Source organism: Lutra lutra, chromosome 10 (assembly GCF_902655055.1).
Source record: "Lutra lutra chromosome 10, mLutLut1.2, whole genome shotgun sequence".
NCBI classification, from domain to species: domain Eukaryota; kingdom Metazoa; phylum Chordata; class Mammalia; order Carnivora; family Mustelidae; genus Lutra; species Lutra lutra.
Window position 1 is genome coordinate 71306149 of NC_062287.1, and position 20294 is coordinate 71326442.

Below are 20294 nucleotides of genomic sequence, written 5' to 3' on the forward strand. Positions count from 1 at the left end.
GGCCATCTTAAAGGTTTTCAAGAAAACCAAAAATTTAGAAAGAGATTCAAACTATAGCAAATAAAGGACACTATTAAAAATGTTTTTTTCCTCAAAATTCCATCAATATTGCTCCAAAACACCATGAGGAGATTAAAATAGGCCAGGCTGTCCTTTCAGGTATAAATAAATTAGAAACAGAAAGTGAAGAGAGCAGAAAGAACAAGTATCTAAGGGCACTAGTATATAAAATTTAAAAGCTTAAAATGTAATGGATATACACATTCAGATTAGTGAACTGCTTTCAATTAAAGTAGATTTCTAGCCACAGTTCACAAATGTACAGTAGCTGTGTGTATTAATGTAGATACTTCAAATGTCAGTATATCTCTAATTAACATGAGCACACAACTGTAAAACTGAGAAGGCACAATTTTAAATTCCTTACATTCCCAGCATTAATGCTTTCATGGGGCAGCTCCCGTTGTCATGGAAAATGGCATTCAAGCCCTATTTGTGGATTTTCACAGCTCATCTTTTTTATTTACCTGCTCTATGTCAAGATTAGCCTGGAATAATATTTTTTAAAGATAATGCACTTAGACCTACTTGTCCTGAAAATCACAGGCATTCTCACTGAGGGAGCTTTGGTCTGAGTTATGCGCAGTTTGAAACAGATTTCTTTCCATTTTAAAATACCACAAGAGATGAATTTGTGATTTTTTTGTTTGTTTCCTGAAAATCTACACAATTCAAAAAATTTCAGCTGAAGCATGACGTGTGGCAGTTTTAGAACAGGGGGATAGGAAAATGTCAGGGAGGACCAAATGATCCAGGAACATGAGGACAAGAATTGGTGGAAGGCACTCTACAATTTCCTCCCTGACTTACTCTACCTCAACTTTTCAAAAATATTTATACAGCCACCAAATGGAGACTGAGATAGTGATCAAAAACAACAACAACAACAACAACAAAAAGAGAGCTAAAATTCTCTGTGACAGGATAGCTTGGTTTTATGGAAAGAACACTGAATTTATACGATGAAACCCTATATTTGAGTCCTACTACTCTGCAAAAGGATAATTCTGATTCACCTAACAGTTTTCACAAAACTCAGCCAATTTAATGTCTGTAAAAGCAACTGTTATATCAAATTAAGATTATGGCCTCCAGCATGGGGTTAAGCAATAATCAACTCTTGTGCCAGAGAATAAAATACTTCTGTATCTTTTCAGGGAAAAGGTTACCATTCAAGACCATGAACAGAGACAGAATTTTATAAAAGTAAATTCATTATCAAATTATTTAAAAGGCCTGGATAACCTGAAAAAGCAGGGTATTTAATGACCTACCTCTGTTTTGTTTTGTTTTGTTTTTTAACCAATAATTTACTGCCAAGGTAAAATTGAATGGTTGGAATTATATAATTATTTTTAAATTAGAGATAAAAAATTAAATGTGAGATATTAACATGCAAAACAAGGTCTTCCTAAACAATGCCTACTTTGAAAAAGACAAGGGTAGTTTTATTTCTTTAAAGAGGAAAAAAAAATAGAATAAGATGCTTTCAGCTTCTGAGAAGATAATGATTTTCCTTCACAGTGTTTTTCTCTCCTGACACAGGTAGTTGATGTGAGTAGGTAAGATTCTAGTCAGTTCTCACACACCGTTGGTGTGGCCCATTCATTATGGATGTGCAAAACAATATCCCACCTTCCTTATCTCACAGACTGGCTTTTGCACACCTTACTAAGAAACCTTCCCATTGCCATGAGGTATAACTTTCTGCCTTAGATCATGTAGCAAATAAGCAGTTCCAGGATGGAAATTAAAGTTCCTAAAAGAAGCCATTGTCACTGATCCCATTTGCTTGTTCTTAGGCCAGACTAAATAAATATTTCCATTGCTTTAACTACCTCAGCATTCTGTGTAAGTGGTAGTCTCTGCAATAATTGAAAGGAATAGGAACTCAAGCATTCTGGATGCCATGTTAATTTTATCTGACTTATCTTAGTCACAGCATCCTGCTAGTCCTTTAATAAGAAGGTTCCACAGTTAGAAAATGGCCCTAACAAAGCTTGAGACCACTGAATTGAGGAGCAACAAAGTCCATGCCCTAAACTAACATGGAAATTCTCAAGACTGAAAAACAATTACTTTGGGCCTAAATGATTAGATGACTTCTGCTTACATGATCAGACAAAACTGACTAAAGGATTTTTTTTTAAGTTGAACTCCAGAAGTAACCATATGAAAACTATAGCCACAGTATCCTTTCTTCTAATTTTAGTCTCTGTTAGATCGCTAGAAAAATCTCAGCTAATTGGATCACGTCCATTCAAAGCTAGCCTGTGTATGTCTGGTAGAGAGGGAACACAGAGGAAGACTAAAGAAATCAGAAAAGAGAGCCTTTGGGTAATGAGAAATGTAAACTATATTTTAATATTTTAATAAAAGTCATTTTGGTTGAACTGCCAATAATTGTCTTGTATTTGTCATTTTAAAAATGTAGTCTTCCTAAAAACTTACTAAAGGAAATGACTGAATGATAGGAAAGAGAGAAAGGAGGTAAAAGAAAGGACAAAGCAACTAGATAAGATTTGAACAACTCAAAATTGTTTCCTTTCACTCAGATTTCTAACAGGATAAGCTCAACTCCTTGGAATTATCCTTTTCCATGAGAGCCCTTCAAAGATACTTTACATTTCTTTCTCCATCTTCTTTGCATCCTAGTCCTCACTATGAGACCTCACACAAATTAAAAGCTTATATTTAATCCAAAGGAGCTATGCAGTTAAATATTTTGTGTTTTACATAAGAATTAAGTCTTCAAATAATAAAGTGTGAATTGATAGTTCCATAAAAATAATGTACTCATTCATAAAGCATTAAATATATACAAAATGTATTAAACAATTTTAAACATTCAGATCTATTTTTAAGTTGATTCAAAATGCTGTCCCAATCAATGCTACTACTAAAAGAAAGATAAAGCTGGTTTTAAATAAATATTCACTGTGCTCTGCTTAAATATTGAAGAGCTTAAACTCGAATTTATAATGTTGGGTGTTTTAAAATACTTTTCCTTGAAGTCTATCTTATTAAACTCCTTTGTAGGAGTACACTAACAGAGGACAAGTTTCTTCTTTGTTGCTATGAAATTACATGAGCTCCTTAGATTCCAACAATATACACACATAAATATATTTTAAACTCGAGTTACTTAAATATGTTCTTATATATATGCAGACATTTTTAATACCCACCTCATACTCTAAACTACTTCTATATAATAAATATATATCAATTTAAATACTGTAATTGATCAAGTTCATTCCATTTTTTTTCTTGAAATTACCTCTTTTCTGAGAAAAAGCTATCTTTGTTCTTCCAAATATCATTTGAAACTTAATAGTGTTTTGGGGATGGTGAAGAAAGCAGGAATACCCCCATTTGGATACACATTATACATTCAATAATCTCCTCATGTGCTGACAGCTCTTTGAATTCTGTATCATCTCACATCTTTTCTATGTGCACAGTCACAGCACTTTTCAAGTCCAGACAACCAGAAGACTGTAAGAAGTTACCAGGGTAAATTATTCATGTGTATATAGACTAGCCCTTTTAAGGTAATTCATTCCTATAATTGAGCTCCATCTTCAAAAAGTAAGATATTTATTCTTCCAGCTTATTGTAACAAGTGCCATTGTGTTATTTCACTGAAAATCACAATAAACTGGGATATTTTTCACCACTGGTACTATTTCTATAGTCCTCTGAAGAAAACACTTGCAAAAACCTAGTAACACTTAAAGTAACGGAAAAAATAATAAAAATTCACATGCAAAAAGAATTGAGTTCTTGCTTATAAACCATAACTGTTTCATTATGCAATGAGAAAAGTAATAAATAAACCAATACTTACAAATACGGATAAAAAATCAGCCCCAGCACCCAGAAATCACTGGTAAATTGCCTTTGAATTCATGAAAGTGACCTGAAAGTTTAGACAGAAAATGAAATTTAAAAATATAAGTAATTTGCACTTATATGTTCTATTAAAGAAGTATATACATTCTGCCTACAAATTACACTAGTCTTAATTCGGGCAGTTGTCCCCATCTACTCTAACAACTTTTTCCAAGATAATAATACCAAAAGAGACACTTATTCCATTGTCCTACCTCTAGGAATACCATACCTCTGTCCACTATGGCTTAAAAAAAAAAAAAAAAGTCAATCATAAAGTAGGTGTTTAAAGTATCAATAAGTAAAAACAAAAGGGAGAAAATAATTTTTGAGGGAATAGAGGCTTACATTTGAAAAAACATGTTGAATTTATGTCTGCAAGTTAAAATGAATGCACTTCAAGGAAAATACCTTGGATATGCCCAACAGGAATCTCTTATTGGTAGAATAAAAATGAAAAGATGCACTTTTTGTTCTGTCGAAGGTATGGAACACATTTAGATACTTAGTCTATATGCAATGCATTCTCAATAAAGCACAAGTCAATCCAAAATTCTTTTGCTTGCACACACTTTAGTTCTGGCTGAAGAGGTAACAGATGCAACTCACACACACAGAGCGAGCCTTGTAAAAAGTTTTAACTAGCGCAATGAGTCACTTTATGCCTTTAAATATCTATGGTTTCCTCTCTCCAGAACCCCCATGCATTAGAAGGTAGTTTGGTAGTTTATTTTTATTGTTTGGTCTAAATACAGCACATTTTTAGTTCCATGAAAACAAAGAAACTTTGTTGCAAAGGCCATATTCTTTCCAAAATGTGAGAATGGCTATGAGTAGTGTTCAACTTAAAATAATAATGGAGCTTGAGTTCCTAATGTAGGTCAGAAACTTTCCTAGACTTAGAGATTAGTTTTATTTAATTCATATTTTTTAAATATAGCTAGTAAACATCTAGGTTAGTTAACTAACCTGTATAGTTAGCTAACTGGATTTAAGCAAAATGCATTTTGGAAAAAAATGGATCTTGATCAACATCATTTCTAGGAAACACTATTTCCAACGTTATATTTGTAGTGCAAATGGCTATAATGAACTAGGCATCTGAAGTTGAGATGTGAAATAAATATCTAACTTAGCCTTTCCCCAGCTTCTATAATATGCTTTTGCCTACTTAGCCCAGATAATTTATCCTATTTTCCAGTCAGAAATGATAGAAAATAAAGTCCTGGGCATTTGGAGAGTTTTATGTATTGATGGTTAATACACCTATCAGGTTTCTTCACTAGACTTCCTTCTCTTTGTAAATGGTGCCTCAGGCCTTCTTCACTCCAGTTTCACTAGTTTCCAACAATTCTATGATGCCTGCTTCCATGGATACAAGTACAGAAGGGTCTGGCCAGGAAAGGTAGTTCTGAATTTATTTTTGGCATAACACCATTTCCTTTCTCACAGCTTTCTGATGTTTTCAGATCCAGGAGAACAATTTTATCTGGAACACCAGATAACACTATGTGGACACACTCTGTGTACTATTGAAATCCAGCAAAGAATACTTGTTCTGATATAAGCTATTCTTACATTTTATCCTGCCCTGAGTTATAAATTATAATATGAAGTTATCCACAAAATAAATCTATAGCAAAATACTGTTTATCCAAAAGCACAAACTCTGGGAGAATCCAATACTTACATATTATAAAAATAATCACACCTTGTCTTTCTGGCAACTATTCCTTTGAAGGCATGAATTGGAATTATGCAAAATACACAAGATAGCCCATTCCTCCATTTGTATTTAAATGATGGGGGATAAAATAAAATGCATCCAAAAAATACTGTTGCTGACATATATCTCAATTTTTCAGTCATTGGACTCTTCAGAAATTAAGATCTCTAACTCTGGAAATATTTTAAATTGGAACAAATCAGATTCTAGACATTCAAGGCAAATAATATTCTAATATACATCAATATGAAGTCAATAAATCTCATTTGTCATATCAATGTAGTCTTACTACATACGGTAAAAGCAACTCTGAATCTCATTATCAACTGCTTTATACTATTGGTGCATTTTGAAGCAAACAATGTAAAAAGCATAAGCTTCTAAAATCACACAGTTCATTGCTATAAAAAAGAAAACCTTAATGCATATTTCCTCCTGCAGACAATTTAGAAATAAACAAGTAACATTTTATGATGGGAAAGAGTTAAGAATTAACTCACAAGAATCAATACACAATTTGAAGTAAGTTACTTCTTTAAAGAACTAGAAAAGCTTAGATCATTTCCTAAATAAAAGTGACTGCTTTGTCTTGAGGGCAGCCCAAACCTAAAAAGATAGAGAATAACTACCAGAGCAAATGTGTTCTAGAAAATCACAATCTGTTTAGGAAAATGAATCCTCAGAACACCCAAACACCATGGATTGTCCCATTATTCTTTGTGTTCATTCTTTCATTTAGCAAATGATAACCATGGGTGAGAGACTGTGCCAGACAATATGAACATGAACATTTTTTAATAAGTAAAATCATTATGTTGTAAACCTAAAACTAATACAATGTTATATGTAATATAATTATATCTCAATAGATAGATAAACTTTTTCTTTTTTAAGGTCATGGTCTTTCCCCTAAAGGATTCTTAAAACTATCAATAATTCAACCTGGGCCACAGACTACTGTATCTGACCATGGTGGTGACCAGGTTCATATTCTCTGTCAAATCTTTTGTACATCCTTCATTTATTAAATAAAAAGTGCATTGTTATAAGCACTTCGATATATTAAAAAGAATACAAAGAAGAAATGTACAAATGAAGAAATGTAAATATCCAATAACACAAAAATGTGTATAACCTACTAACAATCAAAGAAATATAAATAAAATATTTTCACCTAAAATACTGGCAAAATATTTTACAAACTGGACAAAAACTAGTATTAGTGAGGGTTTGGGGAAAAAAACCACTTTCTTTTTTTTATTTTTTTGAGATTTTATTCATTTATTTATCAGAGAGAGAGAGAGACAGCACAAGCTGTCTCTTTTTTTTTTTTAATTTTCACTCCATTTCTTCAATTTTCTTTCTTTACAAAGCTAGGCATATTTCTGTTAGTAGTTTTAAAGCTGTGGAAATGTTTTATTATATATTTTTCACAGAATTAGAAAATTTTAAAAAACAATTACTTGGAACCACAAATAATTAAAAGAAATATAGTAATAGGCTCATAAAATAGCAGCAGGCAGAGGGAGAAGCAGGCTTCTTTCTGAGCAGGGAGTGGGAGTGGGACTTGATCCCAGGCCCCTGGGATCAAGACCCGAGCCAAAGGGAGATGCTTAACCAACTGAAGCACCCAGGCATCTCCCCCCCGCAAAAAAATTCATATACCATTGAGGATATTATAAACTGAGTACAACTTTTCTGAATGTTAATTTGAGAGTAAGTGTTAAAACTTTTAATGTCAGTATGCTTTGAATTTGCAATGCTACTTCCAAAAATTATCCTAAGGAACCAACTAATCACAAAAATATTAAAAGATATATATAGGAGAAGGGAGTTGGGGGAAACTGGACGCGGAGACAAACCATGAGAGACTGTGGTCTTTGAGGAACTGAGGGTTTTGGAGGGGAGGGGGGTGGGAGGTTGGGTGAGCCTGGTGGTGGGTATTAAGGAGGGCATGTATTGCATGGAGCACTGGGTGTTGTGCATAAACAATGAACCTTGAATAACACTGAAAAAAATAAAATTTAATATTAAAAATATATATATATGATATATATCATATATATATGATATATATATATAAAGGATATATATATATATGATATAGATATATATAATATGTATGTTCATTATAACATTTTTATAACAGCCAAAAATTGGAAATAACCCACTAAATGAATAAGTAAACTATGATACATACATATAACACTACTCTATAATCATTAAATATTCTGATATAAATATATATTTATTGATATAAAAAGATCACCAAAATGTCTTATTGAATTTTAAAAATACATGTATAATAACCCATCAACTTAGAGAAAATCAAGTATGTGTACATGAACACACATGTGCACATACAAGTTTCACAAAGTAACATTCAGTTTATCAAAAATGTTAACATTGAGTGAGATATAGGCTTATTTTTACTGTCTTATTCTTATAAGTTGGTGTTATTTAGCTTTATTTATACTTAACGTGTCTAATTTGTCCACAAACAATAAAGCTATTTCTAAAATTCAGTATATTATCTATTCAAAAGTAGTCACCCAAATCCAGACTAACTTGCTATTACTCAGGCAGCCAAAGCCAAACACTAATACTAGTTACAAAAAGAAAAACCTCTGAATTACAAGGCAACTTCAAACAAGTCCTTTGACATAGTCAAGAAACCATAAACATTTTTACAAAAGCATGTTTCACTCTACCAAAAATAGGTAATAGATCAAAAGTAAACAGCAAATAAAAACACTGCCACCTCCCTGTATAATTACACTTTAAAAGCTTTCAAACTAGATTTTTTAAATCTTGCTTAAAGCTGTCTCTAAGCCACACCCATTTCTTTTTTTATCCCCGTCCTTTTTAATTATTATTATTATTATTTGATTTAGCAAAAAGTTTCAAGCATCAAATGGATGGTTGTATTAAATGACCTTCCAACCCTGAGAGTCCATGATTCTGAGGTATTTTTTTTTGAAGTACAGAAGTGCTTCCAAAAACACGTGTAACAAAATTTGTTCACCTTTACTTTAAATTAAAACTATTGCATGTTTAAAACTCATGTCAAAGATTAAAATTTTTTTAATAGATGGAACCATTGACTTTAATAATGTCATACATAATGAGATATTGAATTAAAACAACTCCCTTTAAAGCATTTATTTTCTCAACTGACTTGAAAAGATATCAATGCCTGGTGTTTTATAAAACAAAATAAAAATTAGTGAGGTGTGTCTGGCGGCTCAGTCAGTTAAGCATCTGCTTTCAGCACGGGTCATAGTCTCAGGGTCCTCGGATACAGTCCCAGGTTGGGCTCCCTGCTCAGTAGGAAATCTGCTTCTCCTTCTCCTTCTGCCCATAGGCCCCTGCTCGAGCATGCACAGTCCCTATCTCTCTCATTAAATAAATAAATAAATAAATAAATAAATAAAATAAAATATTTTAAAGAAATAAATATTAGGGAGGCAATTAAAAAAATCCATATATATTTGCCAATATGAATGTTTTCCTGGAGATTTTATTTTTCATTACAACTGCTATTCTCCCCTAAACTGCCTCAATTTTTTAAAAATTTTAAAACCTTCTTTACTACTATTATCACTTTAGCTGTTTATAGATAGCATTTGTAGGCTAAAGCCCTGTTTCTTGAACTCCATAATTCTTCTTTCCTTTTTTTCTTAATACTTATACTAAATTATGTAGAATTTGAATTAACTATAAAAGTGAAATGTAAAAGTCATCTTTCAAAGGAACTGATATCAAGCTAATGCCCAATTTTTTCAATGCAAATGCTAATAAAGAACATCACAATAGTGAATGGAAAATGAGGGTTTAGTTACTGACATTTATAACTAAGGCAAAAATAAAAGTATTTCTGAGGCATCAAGGAGGACAATTTAAAATGCTACCTAGTTCAACACTCTGCTTTCCTGGAACAAGAACTTATTTCCTCAAAGAAACAGGAATTTCCCCTTTTCTTAAAGATCTCCAAGGATAGTTATTATTAAAGGCTACTTCTAGTAGCCTATTCATGTATTCTATGTCACTCAACCTACATCTTCAGTATTGAGAGCTACAATTTAGAAGGGACATTGACAAGAATTCCAAGGAGAATGGCTAAGAAATCTCACAGGAACCATGTTACGTTAGAATGGTTGCATGTTCTAAAAATTGTTAATTGGAATGAACTTCAGAGACCGTCTATTCCACTGGTTCTCAAACAGTGGTTCTCAAACTCTTTTGGTCTAAGACTCTTTTACATTTCTAAAAATTATTGAAAATCCCGAAGGTCTCTGGTCACATTTATCTATATTTATTATATTAGAAACTAAATCTGAGGGATAAATTAGTTAAAATAATTTTAAAATAAAATAAATTATTAAATAACAATCATTTGATGATGAGCATATTTCATAAGTAACACAAATAACATACTTTTAAAATATAAGCATATTTGCCAAAACAAAAAAAATTAGAAGACTGGCATTGTTTTGTATTTTTGCAAATCTCTTAAAATGCCTGGTTTAATAAAGACAGCTGGATTCTCATAGGTACTACTGCATTGAGTCCATTGCGATATGATGGTTTGGTGGAAGTATGCAGAAAATATCTATCTTCACATAGATAAAAGTTGGAAAGAGGAAGAGTGTTTCAATCACCTTTCCAAATAATTGTAGCTATTCTTTTTTTACATCAAAATTTGACAAGTAATAGTTTCTCAGAGGTGAATTGCAATATGAAATCTGAAAATGAATTTTTTTTTTTAAAGATTTTATTTATTTATTTGACAGAGAGATCTCAAGCAGGCAGAGAGGCAGGCAGAGAGAGAGGAGGAAGCAGGCTCCCTGCTGAACAGAGAGCCCGATGCAGGGCTTGATCCCAGGACTCTGAGATCATGACCTGAGCCGAAGGCAGCGGCTTAACCCACTGAGCCACCCAGGCGCCCCTGAAAATGAATTTTTTGTATTCTGTTACTTCTATAACCCACTGATCTTTGTTAAATGCATCTTTTATCCCTGCATGATTTTGTAGCATCATGCATTGGTTCATTTGGAAAATATCAGTTTAATGAGTTGCGCAGATTTTCAAAACATTGACGTATTTCATTATTCAACTTTTTTAAAAATCACATTTGTTAACACCATCAACAATCTTATCGGAAAAGTTTTTAACTATTGGTAAGTCATCAAGTTGGTGATGGTGGATACAAGTTTTCCAAACTATTAATTTTCTCTTGAAAGCTCAAATTTTACTATTGACAGCAATGCCAGTTCCTTTTCTTAAAAAGGCCAGTGGGTTCACTTTGCTTATTTTTGAGACTATGTGTGCCAAGCAGCTATCTGAATAACCACATGTGTGTTTTGGCCATTCTGTCAAGTAAAAAATGAGGTTCAAGTAAAAATGAGGTTCAGCTTGTAACTCAATCACACATGTGACCTTCCTCAAGAAATGTATACTTTCCATTTCATCACAAAGTATTGGAAACTATACTCAAGGATCAAGAATTAACAAAATGGATAATTTTTCCTGCTCACCTACAACATTCTTTTTTTATTATGTTCAGTAGTTTTTGATGTAGTCAATGATTCATTAGTTACATATAACACCCAGTGCACATCACGACACGTGCCCTCCTTAATACCCAGCACCCTACTACCTCCTACTCCTACCCTCTCCCTTCTGAAGCCCTCAGTTTGTTTCCCAGGGTCCAGTCTCTCATGGTTTGTCTCTCTCTCTGATTTCTCCCCCTCCAGATTTTCCTCCCTTCCCCTATGGCCCCCCATGCTTTTACTTATGTTCCACATATGAGTGAAACCACATGATAATTGTCTTTCTCTGCTTGGCTTATTTCATTAAGCATAATCCCCTCCAATTCCATCCATGCTGGGATATTCATCCTTTCTGATGGCTGAATAATATTCCATTGTATCTAGTTTAATATTTTCAAGCCAACAAAGAGGTAGTAGCTAGCACAGTGAATGTAATATGGTAAATGCTGATTACAAGTTAGTATATCTGTCTTCTTTCCAAAAGAAAGAACAATACTAGTGGGAGAGAATTAAAATGTGATGGATTTTAGCTCAGTCCAGACAAATCTTTAGAAGCAATGGTGTTGGGAAACTGGGCAGCAACATACAGAAAAATGAAACTGGACTACTTTCTTATACCATTCACAAAAATAAATTCAAAATGGATGAAAGACCTAAATCCGAGACAGGAAACTATCCAAATCCTAGTGGAGAACACAGGCAGCAACCTCTTTGGCATCTGTCATAGCTTCTTAGTAGCCATGTCTCTGGAGACAAGGGAAAAAAGCAAAAATGAACTACTGGGATTTCATCACAAAAAGCTTCTGCATGGTGAAGGAAACAATCAAAACTAAAAGGCAACCTTCAAAATGAGAGAAGATATTTACAAATGGGTTATCTGATATAGAGTTAGTATCCAAAAATCTATAAAGAACTTACCAACTCAACATCCAAAAAACAAATAATCCAGTTAAAAACTGGACAGAAGAGGGGCGCCTGGTGGCTCAGTGGGTTAAAGCCTCTGCCTTCAGCTCAGGTCATGATCCCAGGGTCCTGGGATCGAGCCCAGCCTCGGGCTCTCTGCTCAGAGGGAGCCTGCTTCCCCCTCTCTCTCCCCCTCTCTCTGCCCATCTCTTTGCCTACTTGTGATCTCTATCTCTCTCTGTGTCAAATAAATAAATAAATAAATAAAATCTTTAAAAAAAAATGGACAGCAGACATGAATGGACATCTTTCCAAAGAAAACATCCAGATGGCCAACAGACACATGAAAAGATGCTCAGTGTCACTCATCGACAAGGAAATACAAATCAAAACTACGAGATACCACCACACACCTGTTAGAATGGCTAAAAAAAAATAATAAAATAAAATTAGCAACACAGGAAACAGGAGATGTTGGTAAGGATGCAGAGAAAGGGGAATTCTTTTATACTCTTGGTGGGAATGCAAACTGGTACAGCCACTCTGGAAAATGGAAGTTCCTTGAAAAGTTAAAAATAGAACTACCCTATGACCCAACAATTACATTACTAGGTATTTATCCAAAGGATACAAAAATACTGATTTAATGGGACACAAGCACCTTGGTGTTTATAACAGCATTATCAAAAATAGTCAAATTATGTAAAGATCCCAAATATTTATCAACTGATGAATGGATAAAGAAGAGGTGATATTATATATATATATATATATATATATATAATATCAACTGATGAGTGGATAAAAAAGAGGTGAGATATATATATAATATAATGTAACATAATATATAATATATTCCTATATATAGGAATATTACTTAGCCACTGAAAAGAATGAAATCTTGCCATTTGTAATGACATGGTTGGAGCCAGAGTACAGTATGCTAAGTGAAATAAGTCAGTCATAGACAAATCCCATATGATTTCACTCAAATGTGGACTTTAAGAAATGAAACAGATGAACACAGGAGGAAAAAAGAGAGGCAAACAGTAATACAGACTCTTAACTAGAGAACAAAGTAAGGGTTGCTGAAGGAGGATATTAAGGAGGGTACTTGTGATGAGCACTGGGTGTTACATGATGAATCACTAAATTCTACTCCTAAAACAAATATTATACTATATGTTAACTAGAATTTAAATTTAAAATTAAATCAAAAAAAATGTAAAAGAAAAGAAAAGCAATGGAATAAGTTCCCTCCCAAAATAGAGATCTGTTGCTGGAGTTGTCAAAGTGAAAGCTGGGTGACCCTTTGCCGGGGATACTGGAGAAAGAATTCCTACAATGAGACTTAGCTAATTATAATCATCTAGAAAGCTTTTAGAAAGTTTGAATTTCCGGGCCCTGCTACAGACTTACTAAATGAGAATCTCCTTGACTGGGCCAAGAGTTTCCACTTTTTAAAAGCTCCACAGGTGATTGTTAAAGCCAGCCTAGCTGTAGATGGTATTCAAGAACTACTGTGCCAGTTCTCCTCTAAAAGTCCCTACCACTCAAAGATTTTGCAATTTTATACTTCATCCACATCCACTGGAAGTATATGCTTACACTTTAATGTAACATTTCCTAGGCCAACTTTAACACATTGTAGATGGTCAGAGCAAGGTATTCCTGGGTCAGAAAAAGAGAAATTAATGTTGCATTTTCTAGGCCCACTAGTTCACCTCTACCAACACATGCAGCATAATAGAAAATGAGAGGTAAAATTGCCTAAGTTTGACGTGTTTTCACAACTGCCAACACTTACTGATCTCCTGAAATAACAATTCAAGAAGATCTATCTGTGAACAAGGATAGTCAGTATAAAAATTGTGTCTACATGAAAAATGAATGAGATTATTTAGAAGAGAGCATGTCTTATCCTTTACAAAAGCAGCGACTGCTGTGAACCAAGACAAAAATATAGACCACAAACTTCTAAAACCTATTTATAGAATCACCTATAACTTAATCCCTAAAACTCTTGAATTTTGAGGTCTTGACTATAAAAAAATTCATAAACACAACATAAGGCAGCAGGGTCACTTGATCAGAATCAAAGAGAAAATTAGCAGTGGGCTAAAAAGACATTCAGAATATATTTTAGAATTTTCACTCCATAAACTTGTCCTCTCTCATGTCTTCTTTCACATCCAATGCTTTTCTTAGCAAAATATCCTTCTTGGAAATAACACATATTATTGTGTCTTTTAATATATCTTTTTTTTCTTGTGGCCTATCTAGTTTCAGACATACATGGTATTAGTTTAATAACAGAAGTCAGAGAAAGACTTGTGTGAGTAGGACTGGAGAAAAAAGTGATTATCAAACAATAATCCTCAGACTCCTTATATCAGAACCACCTGGGATGCTTATTAAAATTAATTTTTTAAAAAAGACTGTTGGGTCCCACCTTAAGCTGTTGGTTCTGCAATTCTGAGAGTATGGCCTAGGACTCTATTGTAAAGCATAGCCCCCAGGTAATTCCTATGCACTTTAAAATTTAATAACTGCTGGACTAAAAGGCAATTGTGTTAAATGTGGGTAAGCTCACAAAAACTTTTGTGCATAAACAAAAATCTAGTAACTCTATAAAATGTTTTATCTTATGGAAAAGATTCTCAATGATTTTGGAATTCCTGCTTTTAAAAAATTAAAATTTGGGGGGCACCTGAGTGAGTCAGTCAGTAGGTTAGGTGACTGCCTTCAGCTCAGGTCATGATCCCAGGGTCATGGGATCGAGTCCCACATCAGGCTCATTGCTCAGCAAGAAAGTCTGCTTCTCTCCCTCCCCCTGGTCATGTTCTATCACTTATTCACTCTCTTCTCTTTCAAATAAATAAATAAAATCTTTTTTAAAAATAAAGTAAAATATTTTCTTAAATGTAAGGAGGAATAGATGCTAGATACTGAAATTTAACTTAAAAATTAAGTCTTAGTTATTGCAGGAAGTTGTATTTTTTTTTCTTAATTTGAGAATGATACAAGCAATTCTCCAGCAATTCAATTAACACTTCTGAGAGCCCACAGGATACATAACATGAATTGGAACCTCTAGGGATAAAGAACAATAAAGCCCAATTCCAGATCTCCAGCAACTGACAATTTGGATTCATTGTAAGATAAATATTATAGTTAGAATAGTCTCAACATTTGCAGTGCATTACCATACCCAGAAAAAGGAAAGGATTCCATCCCCGCTGAGTTTTCTCTCCAGAGTCCTGCTCACAAAATAAAGTGTCAGAACATTTTAAAAGCAATAATTTAACAAAAGCTTGCAAAAAGTACTAATTTAAAGCCCATACATTTTTTTTTAAATCAGCCCACTATTTTCTGTGCAGTAAACTAATAGACAAAGGAGCAAGGACTGTTCTTTGCAATTTCTAGGTAGTTAAATCAAGACAAATTTAAAGACATCTAAAGATAGGGTCCATTTTGATACTCATTAAAAAAACTCTTCTTGTTACCACTCTCAGTACCACTCCCTCTTAACCACAAATAATGACTTCAGTAATAGAGCCCTATAATTTAAGGTATCATAATTTAAGGCAAATAACACCAAGTTACTTAGATGAGTTGACACCGCCTGTTGTGCAAATATGTACTTAGGATAAGATTATAAAAATAGCAACTGCATTATCAACTGGATTCAGACCAGAACAATTTATGTGAATTCAGAGTCAATATGGTCTTGCTACATAACATGTATACAGCATTTTGTATTTTTTTAAGCATTGTTCAGTTCATGATAGAAATTGAAATGGGGAGAGATGGTAAAAGAAGCAGAAAATAAAGATCTGGTGACTATGGCTAATTACCTAAGAGTACTGATTCTAGAATAAGTCCTAGTTATTCATCATTTACTGTTCGCTCTGCACCATACACTATGTTAAGTAACAAAAAAACAAAAATGAATAGAGTTGGTAACTTCAAGAAGTTTGAAGTCTAGTAAAGAAGACAATTTTGTGTGAGATTTGTTAGGTGAAGAAAACGGATTATAAAGCTATATAATCTCCTTTTCTGAAATAAAGAATACACACAGGAGGGGGGCCTGGCTGGCTCAGTTGGTAAAGCATGTGACTCTCGATCTCAGGGTTGTGAGTACAAGCCCCACACTGGGTACAAACATTACTTAAAAATAACATCTTTTTGGGGCGCCTGGGTGGCTCAGTGGGTTAAGCCGCTGCCTTCGGCTCAGGTCATGATCTCAGGGTCCTGGGATCGAGTCCCACATCGGGCTCTCTGCTCAGCAGGAAGCCTGCTTCCCTCTCTCTCTCTCTCTCTGCCTGCCTCTCTGTCTACTTGTGATCTCTCTCTGTCAAATAAATAAATAAAATCTTTAAAAAAAAATAAAAATAAAATAAAAAAATAAAAAAATAAATAACATCTTTTTAAAAATCCTTTAAAAATATATAAATAAATAAAGAATATGCATAGGAAATGGAGATACTACTATCTAGCTTCCAAAGTTTTAGCAAAATTTAGAGATATGAACATGTTCAATAGAAAGGTCTTCTATAAATGTATTCCTATTTTTGCTTTTTCCTTGAACTATGCCCAAGTCACAACTTACACCAATGACATGGTAGCTAATATAACCACCCACATTTTAAAGAAGGATGTCTCAGGAATAAATGACCCGAGAGCTGTGTCCTTGGCAATCCTACCCCATCATTAAACTCAATAACTAAACATTGCATACCCATGGGGAGCTCAGTCACACATTATAGTTTAGTCCTTCCCAGATCTTACTAAGTCTTTTGCTCACTCTCAAAAACACAGAAACAAATGGAGAGAATCATGGAGGAAAGACCTTTATCCTTTTGCTGCCTATTTTTCCTATCAATTTGAACATTTCACTGTAAAACCCATACAAGATCCCACCTGGCATCTATCAGATATAATTACCTCTTTCCCTAAATGAAAAAAAAAAATTAGAGATACCAGAATGAGATGCACCCAAGTTTACAGACAAGGAAATGGACATATAACTGACTTAGGACCATATGACAAATTGACGACAGAGCTTTCATTTTCCGTCAGAGTTTCCAATCACTAGACTTATGTTCATTCTATAAGAAACATAAATGTCTCCTGTTACTTCCATCTGTAGAAAGGGATACTTAAGATCCTACTTAACTCATCTGATAAAAGGCACTTTACAAAATGGAAATGGGGTAAATCACTGGATTTTTAAATACATTTCTCTGATGCCGATACTTTCTCATCTCCCCCCATTCTAATTAATTACCAATTTCTGTATCTTATTGTCCTGGAATTTTCCTAATTTCCCTTTCTTTTTCTGAGATCCATGATGAGACTGCTAGAACTGTGTGTGTGTGTGTGTGTGTGTGTGTGTGTGTGTGTGTGTGTGTGTACATAGGGAAAATACCCTGCTACACACTACATAATTCTAATTTTCTTACATTAGTGTTCTCATGCTAGCACTGGGACAAAAACCCTGCATTTTTTAATGTGCAGAGATGAAATAAATTCACAGAACTCTCCAAGACTCAAACCCCAGCCCTAAATTTTATTCCCATCAACCTTGTTTCCTCAGGATCCACAATAAAAAAAGATGACCAGGCATTATGAAGCAAATTCTATAGGCCAACCATTGTTCGATTATTTTCCCATTAAACCCTCATAATTACTTTGGGATTACTATCTTCATTTTATAAATGAAAAAACTGAAACTCAGTGGGATTAGATATTCACAAAGGTAGTAATTTGGCAGGATTTGCACTCAAATTCACAATCTCTGGTTTCAAAACTAGAGCACTGTCCTTTTTACTTTAAACAGCATTCCTTTACATTTCAGAATCTAGGCCTTTGAAAACCTATTGGTCCTGATGCTAAAAGAGCTTCTTTAAAAGATTTTTTTTAAAAGATCTTATTTATTTGACAGAGAGAGATCAGAAGTAGGCAGAGCAGCAGGCAGAGAGAGGAGGGGAAGCAGGCTCCCTGCTGAGCAAAGAGCCTGATGTGGGGCTCAATGTGGGACTCGATGTGGGGCTCGATGAGGGGCTCAATGCGGGGCTCAATCCCAGGACCCTGAGACCATGACCTGAGTTGAAGGAGGCAGAGGCTTAACCCACTGAGCCACCTAGGTGCCCCTCTTTTAAAAGATTTTAAATCCTATTACTTCTGTGCTCTGATCCTACTCCTGTGCTTGACCCACCAGAGTTCTCTGGGAGAGGCACTATGCCAAGTCCACATATCAGCCTCTAATTCAAATCATCCTTGCATCTTCTACCTCAAGAGCAGCTCCCAGAACAATTTTACTAGAGAGAAGAGTCTTTCTCCTTAAAAAATGAAATTTTTTTATGATGTATATCATATACACTATATGAAAACTTATAAAACTTAAAGAGAAAAATTCTAAGGTCAAGGATGTTATCTTATGCAACAAATAAATAATTTATATTTGAGGTGATTTCAAAAATTAAATACACAAATTTTATCTCTTTCCAAGAATAAAATAATCTAAATAAATTTTAGATTTAAAAGGCTTAATGTAAATATTACACAAGTACAAAAATTAAAATAGTATGTTATTGGCACAGGAAAAACAGGCAGATAAATGAACAACAGAAAATTTAGAAATAAATGAGTTTATAGAAGGGTATATTATATGATATAAGTGATACTTCAACTCAGTTGAGAAACAATAAACTATTCAATAAGTTATAAACTATTCAATAAGTTATAAACTATTCAATAAGTAGAGGTAGACATTTGGGGAAAAATTCCATTAAGTCCCTACCACTTTATACTAAAATAAATTCCAGATGAATTTTTTGAATGTAAAAACTAAAAACATAAATAATCTTTTAAAAAATTTAAACTATTTAAAAATAATAGAAAGATTATATACTTAGGATCTTTATTTTTAATTGAGGATCATTAGCTTTATTTTTTATTTTAATTTTTTTTTAATTTCATCTATTTACTTGACAGAGAGAGAGAGAGAGCACAAGAAAGGTGAGCAGGAGAGGAAGAAGCAGGCTCCGGCTGAGCAGGGAGCCCAATGCAGAACTTGATCCCAGGACCCTGGGATCATGACCTGAGCGGAAGGCAGATGCTTAACCCAGGCACCCCTGTAGTTGTATATCTTTGGATAAGAAACATCTTTCTAAGCATAACATTAAAACAAGGAAAAGATTAATAAAATTGACTACATTAAAAATTCTAAACTTCTATATTAACAAAAGACTATTAACAAAGTTAAAATAAAAACCGCAAATTGAAACAAGTATACTTTTGATATGGTATAACAAAGGGAGTCTCTAAAGCTCCTAAATCAATAAAAAAATAGTAAGATAGGGCACAAAAATAAGTGGAATATTTCCAAATGAGAAAATGGAAACAGCAAATAAGCTAAAAAATATATTCAATATCACAATTTTTAAATGCTATGTAATATAATTAATATCTCAATACAAAATAACATTTCAGCAAAAACTTACAATATTGTTAATATTCAATGTTTATAAGCATGAGGAATTGGGCATTCCCATTCACTGATCAAAATGTAATATAGCATCAACTATCTGGAGGGCAATTTGACAATTCTGCATTTGCTATATCATTTATAGAAAAAAACTTAAAATAACGGGAAAAAAAAGTAAGTAAAAAAAGTTTAAAAATGCCCTTTCTAATATACCCAAATATTTAATGCACATGTCTTTGATACAAAAATTATATTTCTATTTATCCTAAATACATTACTGGACAAGTGGGTAAAAGGCATATGTAAAAAAATGTTCACTGAGGTAAGTCAGAAAAACCAAATGTTCATCAATATTAGAATAGGTAGTGTACAACCACAAAAGAGAGTATAATGTAGTCATTCAGTTGTGGCATATATCCATATTTATCAACAAGGAAGACATCTACAGCCTATTGGGGGGATGTGGAGAGGGAAGGCTTAGGAAGCATATGTATTTTTTCCATTACTATAAAAGCATGTAAATTATTGTATGGGTATATATACATACAAACACACAAGTACATGCTGCAAAATGTAATTTATGAGTATTGAGGTCTCTATATATGTATACATATATATGTATAAATACAAAAACAAAGGATATGTTTGTTTTAGCAAAAGGTTATTA

General features: G+C 33.5%; 1 protein-coding gene across 9 annotated transcripts in view; it reads right to left on the reverse strand.

The window, feature by feature from the left end:
* SOX6 (SRY-box transcription factor 6) overlaps positions 1 to 20294 on the reverse strand; it is a 637684-nt gene that overhangs the window by 506508 nt on the left and 110882 nt on the right. For 8 of the 9 annotated variants that reach the window (XM_047691366.1, XM_047691365.1, XM_047691362.1 and 5 more), the window contains exon 2: positions 3911 to 3982. The exons of the other annotated variant lie outside the window; for it this stretch is intronic. The gene's annotated coding sequence lies outside the window, so the exon portion shown is untranslated. The remainder of the gene's footprint in view (positions 1 to 3910; positions 3983 to 20294) is intronic. 9 annotated transcript variants of the gene reach the window in all.